The following is a 7,168-nucleotide window of genomic DNA, read 5'->3' as shown; positions in this document are numbered from 1 at the left end:
AGGGGGGTGTTCTTAGAATTCAAGAGTGTAAATCGAGATCGCCAAGCGCCCGAGACCGATCAAGGGTCATACGCCCTTCCCCCCCCCCTCCCCCAACCCCCACCCCTCCTCACCCCCAGAAAAAAATCGCTCGTGAGATCCATTACACATTTTGAGCACATGTTTCTCTGAGCTATAGATATGTCCAAAGATGTAGCCAGTGAAAACGTTGTTTCCCTATTCACTTTCTTTTAATAATTTTTTTTCGGGGGTGGGGGGTACCGGGTGGGCAAATATGACCTTACAGAAAACACTGTGATTCGTAACGTTATCCTAACTGATATTTTTATCTTTAGAAAATACAAGTAAAACATTCCTTTGTGTAGATAAAAGAATGGAGAGTATCACTTAATCATAATACACTACTTATCACTGTGCATGCCGAAAATCATCGATGATTGTCGAGGGCGTACACATACAATTATCACTCATTTAGTGGTAAAAACGTTATAACACAAAATTTGCTCGACAGATCATAACCAAATTTGAACACAGCTTAGTTCACTATATATACCGTTACTATACCTAAGAAAACCATAGGGTGTTTCCTTATTGCTTACACCACAATTATCCCCGCACCACCCCCACTCCCATATCTTGACTGACAAAAATGATGAAAAAATTCATTTTGGAGTCAAGTAGGTCAGTTGGTAGGGCGAAGTGTGCAAAGTTTCATAAAAATCTGTATCGTAGTTTTCTCTGAATCGGAATACAAACACATACACCCAAACACTTAGTGCCCTTAGTGCACCGATACCCCCTACCACCCCCCCCCCCCCCCTTCGCCCCCCCTCCCCTTCGCCCCCCTCCCCGTCCACCACTGATCACAAGCGCACACACACACACACACACACACACACACACACACACACACACACACACCAGGGTGGATCAAAGAGTTTGTAAGAGGAGTGTCAGTATTTATAAATCAAGAGTGTAAATCGAGGACGCGAAGAAAACGAGACTGTTTTCATTTAGTGGTAAAAACGTCATAACACAAAAATGTCATCTCAAATCAGAACAAAATGGGAACACAGCAAAGTTCACTGTATACAATACCCTTAAAAATATTTTTAAAAAAGTGTTTCCTTCTTTTCTTACTCAAAAATGTTTCCCGCCCCATCCCCACCCCCATATCGTGGCTGACAAAAATTAAGAAACAAATCATTTGTGAGCCCAGCAGGTCAGTTGGTAGAACACTGACCCAAGTGTTTGAATCCGGGCGAAGGGGTGGGGGTCAGAAAACTTGTTTGCAAAGTTTCATAAAGATCTGTCCCGTAGTTGTTTTTTCTGAATCGCACTACAAACACTTAGGCCTGGACCTCAGAGGGTTCCATCTTCGCTAAAGACGCGGCCGGCGCAGTCCACCGTGTTGAACGTGTTGCAGACCTGAGCAGACTACCTCCCATCCCTGAGAATGACCCAGCCGCTGCTTCTGCTCCAGCCCAGCGCCGTTTCCAGCAACGTAAAAAGAAAGAAATTGAACAGAAGAAACAATCAGACAGTGCAAAACAAGGAAGCAAAGACAAAACACCAGACAAACAGGACAATTGATCACAAACGTGTGCTGCAGCGTGTATGTAAACACTCATACCATGTGACAGTCTTAGCCAATGATAAACGTTCGCTGCATCCTGTGTAGGCCTAGCCTATGCGTGTCAGTTTCACTCGGCCGCGGAACGTTGGATTTACAATGAATCTGGTTTTTTTGTGTGTGTGTTACATAATGTGTCTGTTTACGGATTTGCACGATTTTTCAAGATGGAGGTGTGATAGCTCTATCCGGAAAGTATGTTCTTTTTTCTCCATGTGTTTTACATGTCCCTGTTTTTGTGTCTGTCAGCTGTTTTCCCCTGCCATTCTCTCTTTTCCCTCTTTCTGTCACTGTCAGTGTGCCTCTTTCTGTCACTGTATTGGCTTCTTATACTTTCCTTTTTCTCTATGGTGACCAGGTGCGACCAAGTTAGGCCTACATGTGTGTTACTCAACTGTTGTCATGTGTATATTCCGCCTTTTATGTTGATTCTTTCTCCCCGCATGTTCAGAAGATGGATTTGATTGCCGAATTTCTGATTGGGGTCTTGTGCACGAATTTGTTTTTGCACTCTGCTGGTGAGTGTGTACATGACATGTGTCCTGTATTTGAATATTCATGCGTACATTTATATCCTGACTGTGGATTACATCTACTTCATGGGGATGTTTGTGTGTGGTTAAATGTTTTGCCATATTTGTGTAAGTGCAAGTGTGTTCAATATCTGTTTGCTGCATGTGCATGCATATCTGCCTATCTATGTGAATACTGCCAGTGGTATGCTGATTGTTGCCCAAAGCTGCTGCAGGGTTATGTTGGTGGGTGTGTGCATGGCTTGTTTGCTATTTTTGATTTGTGTAGGTGCAAATGTGTACCTGACATGTCATTTATGCCTGGATATGTGTGTGTGCTTTTGTTTGCTTATCTTTACCATGGTGTACTTCTGTTGCAGGGTTATGTTTGTGATGGTGTATACAACTTGTTTGGTTTATCTGATCTGTGTAGGTCCAAATGTGTACCTGACCCACTTATTATGTCTGCTTATTTTGGTGTGCTCTTGTCTCTTTATCAAGGCCTACTTCTGCTGCAGACTTGCTTCTGTGAATGTGTGTATAGCAGGTGTGACTTTTCCTTAGAGCATATGGGCAAATGTCTACATTACTTGTTGTCCAGGTCTGAATATTTAGGTGTGCATGTACACTCTGATCATGGTTTATTTCTGTTGCAGTGCTGTGCTTATATTTGACTTGTTTGTTTTTTTAGATCTGTGTGAGTGCAAGTTTACACATTATTTGCTTACTAGGTCAAATCATTCATGTGTGTGTTTGTATGCTGACTGCTGGTTTAATCTATTACAGGGTTGTGTTTGCAGAAGTGCATTACATAGCGTGTATGCTCTATTTTTTTTATGTGAGTGCAGGAGTATACTGTCTTTGCTTTTTGTTTTTCCTGTAAATATTCTCTGTAACTGTTGGCTATACCCGATTATGAAATATGATGGCAAGCAATTGTGAAAAACTGAGGATCTGCACTTTTAATGTAAATGGACTAAATGATTATAAGAAAAGAAAAGACTTATTTGACTTTTTGAGAAGTTCTGATAATAATATCTTTATGTTGCAAGAAACACATTGGAAAACAGAAAATGAAAATTTCATCCGATCACTGTGGGGATTTGATGTTGTAGTTAACGGGGATAGTTCAGCTAGTAGGGGAGTAGCGATATTGTTTAAAAATAATTTTGAATACAAATTACACAATACCATAAAAGATGAATCGGGGCGGTACATTTTGTTAGATATTGAACTTCTAAATAAACGCATGACAGTGGTGAATGTCTATGGTCCCAGTAGTGGAGATCATCCTGAGTTTTTTCTTGATCTGTTTAACAGTGTTATTTTGTTAGATAATGAACTGTTAGTAATGGGGGGAGATTGGAATGTTCCTTTGAATCCAAAAATGGACTCTAGCAATCCAAGCAATGTGTATAGAAATAGGAGTAGAAAAGAAATAACTGATTTTTTTGAACAGCATGATGTTGTTGACATTTTTAGAGCTATTCATGGTGATGTGAGAAAGTATACTTGGAGAAGAACTAATAGCACACAGAGAAGCCGGCTTGATTATTTTGCTGTCTCTGAACAACTTGGTCTTGTTGTGGATGATGTTAATATCTCACCTGGATATTGCTCAGATCATTCTGTTGTATCTCTGAGCTTTAAAACTGATGTTGTTAAAAGGCATAGATCCTTTTGGAAATTTAATAATGGTTTATTAAAAGATATTGAGTATGTTCGCTTAGTTAAGGAATGTATTTTAGAGGTTAAAAAGCAGTATGCTGTTCTCGTGTATGATACAGTTAACATTGCAGAGATTGATGATGAGGAGTTACAGTTAACTATTGACGATCAATTATTTTTCGAAATGTTACTTTTAGAGATAAGAAGTAAAACTATGTCGTTTGCAGCGCAGAAAAAGAGAGAAAATTGCAGAAGGGAGACCGATCTGATGGATGAGATTAAGGTTTTAGAAAGTAATCTAAATGATGAGAATGTAACTATTTTGGAACAGAAGCGGCAAGAGTTGTCTCAGTTAAGACAGAAAAAAGTAGACGGGTTGATTGTTAGATCAAGAGCAAAATGGATTGCAGATGGTGAAAAAAATTCTAAATATTTCTGTAGTCTTGAAAAAAGAAACTTTGTCAAAAAGGCTATGTGTTTTATTGAAAAGGACAATGGCGAACTTTTATGTGACAGTGATGAGATTACTAAAGAAGTTAAATCCTTCTATGCACAGTTGTATGCTTCAAGGGAACATAATATAACGAATGAAGACATTCCTAATAACTTAGAACATCCTGTTTTGACTGATGAAGAACGTGATGGACTTGAAGGTATTATTTGTAAAGAAGAATTAGTCAAAGCAGTAAAACAACTTAAAAACGATAAAAGCCCTGGATCGGATGGATATTCAGCAGAATTTTTTAAAATTTTCTTTATTGATCTAGGTGCTTTCTTGCTTCGTTCAATTAATGAAGGCTTTAGAAAAGGTGAAATGTCGGTAACACAACGTCAAGGAGTGATCACCTGCATACCCAAAGAAGGGAAAGATAAAAGGTTTCTAAAAAATTGGCGTCCTATTACTCTTTTAAATACTGTCTACAAAATAGCTTCCACCTGCATTGCTGAAAGGCTGAAACGTGTTCTCCCAACCATAATTCATGAAGATCAAAAAGGGTTTATGCAAGGTAGGAATATAGGCGAAAATATTCGTTTACTCTATGATTCTATTATTTATGCTAATGAACGACAAGCTGATGGCCTTCTGTTAATGGTAGACTTTGAAAAAGCTTTCGATAGCATTGCATGGTCGTTTATACAAAAAGCACTGAATAAATTTAACTTCGGAAATGATATAAAAAAGTGGATATTAACTTTTTACAGAAATAGTAAATCATGTGTAGCAGTAAACGGACAATATTCAGAGTGGTTTAATCTGGAGAGAGGAACCCGTCAAGGGGACCCTTTGTCTCCTTATATTTTTCTAATTTGTGCCGAAATTATGGCAATAATGATGCGTCAGAATCCAAAAATAAAGGGACTGAACTTTTTTGATGTCGAAATTTTATTGTCACAATATGCGGATGACACTACTTTTTTTCTTGATGGTACCAAAGATTCTTTTTGTGCATGTGTAGAAACACTACAGACATTTGCTTCTTTGTCAGGTCTAGTTATTAACTATGATAAGTCGTCAGCAGTGTGGATAGGAGCCTCTAAAAATTCTAACGTTAAGTTTATGCCAGAACACAACTTTGTTTGGAATCCCACTGTTTTCAGGGTTTTGGGTATCTGGTTTTCGACAAACATCGAGGAAATTGTTCCAATAAACTATGAAAACAAGTTTGTGGAGATTAAGAGAATTTTCAACTCGTGGTCCAGAAGGAATTTAACCCCTTTCGGAAAAATAACAGTCATTAAGACTTTGGCATTGTCCAAACTTACCTACCTATTTATGAATTTGCCGGACCCAGATGAGGATTTTCTAGCTAATCTACAGAAACTACTGTTTAATTTTGTTTGGGACGGGAAAATTGACAAAATTAAAAGAACCTCCATGTATCAGGCATATGAAGAGGGGGGACTTAAAATGGTTAACGTGAGAGTTTTTCTATCGTCATTGAAGATAAACTGGCTAATGAAAGTTTTACATGATGATGGAAAAATTACACAAATTCTCTATGCATTATGTCCTGCTGTCCGAGTTGTGAAACAACGTGGGGGCGAGTTTGCAAATGTACTGATGCAAAGAATTGTTAATCCTTTTTGGGTTGATGTTTTTAAACATTATAAAAAAGTGTGTAACAAATGTATTCCATCTTCTTTTCATGACTTTGTATCTGAATGTCTTTTTTATAATATCAATATATGCAGAGACAAGAAGGTGTTGTTTCTTAGAAGCTGGGCACATTGTGGTATTGTTTCTGTTGGTCACTTGCTGAAGGAAGATGGATTTTTGACCTATGATGAATTTAGCAGAAAATACCCAAATGTGACTGTTAATTTTTTGTTATATCAAGGAATAGTACGGGCTGTTAAGAAGTATCAATGTAAGCTAGAAATTGACTTTTGTGATAACTTTGTGGTAAGTGACCCATGTGTCTGGCAGTGCTTGGCCAGTGGTGGTTCTAAACATGTCTATGGATATTTGATTAAGAATACTGATCCTCTGAAATGTATTGAAAAGTGGACAGCTGCACTGAACTGTAATGTAGATGTCAATAAGGTTTTTCTAAAAATTAAAAGAACAACTGAGGACGTACGTCTCAGATGGTTTCAGTATAGACTGATATATAGAATTATACCCACCCAGCGTTTTTTGCATCTGAGAAAAATTGTTGAATCTCCTATTTGTACTTTCTGCGGACAGCAGGAGGAAACGCTAGAACATCTTTTTTGGGACTGTACAAAAACACAGGCCTTTTGGAATGATTTCCTTCAGTGGATGCGAGACAATTTTGTACATTGTACTAATGTTAGACTGTATAAGCAACTTATTATCTGTGGCTACCAAACAAACTGTGTGACGGACAAAACCTTTGATCTGTTCCTTCTAATCGCAAAATACCACATTTATACATCTAAAATACGTGCGACCGGCCCCCATTTTCAGGTTCTTGTTTTAACTCTAAAACAAAGATTTTTGGCAGAGAAGCACAATGCATTGGTTAACAATGAGTTAACTTCTTTCAACAGAAACTGGAATCTGTACAGGCATGCGATTGAATGATTTTATGTTTTTTTATTTTTTTTATTTTTTTATTTTTTTAGCCTGGTCACCGCTCGCTATCCTCTTCCTCTTCTTTCCCTGATCCTTACTCTCTTCTGTCACTCTTCTTTCTTCTTCTCTCTTTTCTCTCTATCCTTTTTGTACTGTCTGTTTATATGTGTGTATGTAAGTGATATGGTTGAGATGGCCTCAACTGGATATTTGCTATTTTCGTTACCCTATGTAGACTGTTTGTGATCTGTTTTATGATATATTGTCTGGAAAAGAAAAAAGAATAATAAAAAAAAAAAAAAAAAAAAAAAAAAA

The 7,168-nt window shown here is 37.8% G+C and overlaps 1 long non-coding RNA gene across 1 annotated transcript in view; it reads left to right on the top strand.

Moving 5' to 3' along the window:
* Window positions 1–1,644: 1,644 nt before the first annotated feature.
* Window positions 1,645–7,168, top strand: part of LOC138982613 (uncharacterized) — an 8,305-nt gene continuing 2,781 nt past the window's right edge. Inside the window, exon 1 of the long non-coding RNA XR_011460901.1 lies at window positions 1,645–1,828. This is a non-coding gene — a long non-coding RNA (uncharacterized lncRNA). The remainder of the gene's footprint in view (window positions 1,829–7,168) is intronic.

This window comes from Littorina saxatilis, linkage group LG12 (genome assembly GCF_037325665.1).
Source record: "Littorina saxatilis isolate snail1 linkage group LG12, US_GU_Lsax_2.0, whole genome shotgun sequence".
NCBI classification, from domain to species: Eukaryota; Metazoa; Mollusca; class Gastropoda; order Littorinimorpha; family Littorinidae; genus Littorina; species Littorina saxatilis.
This window is presented reverse-complemented; position numbering and strand designations above follow the sequence as displayed.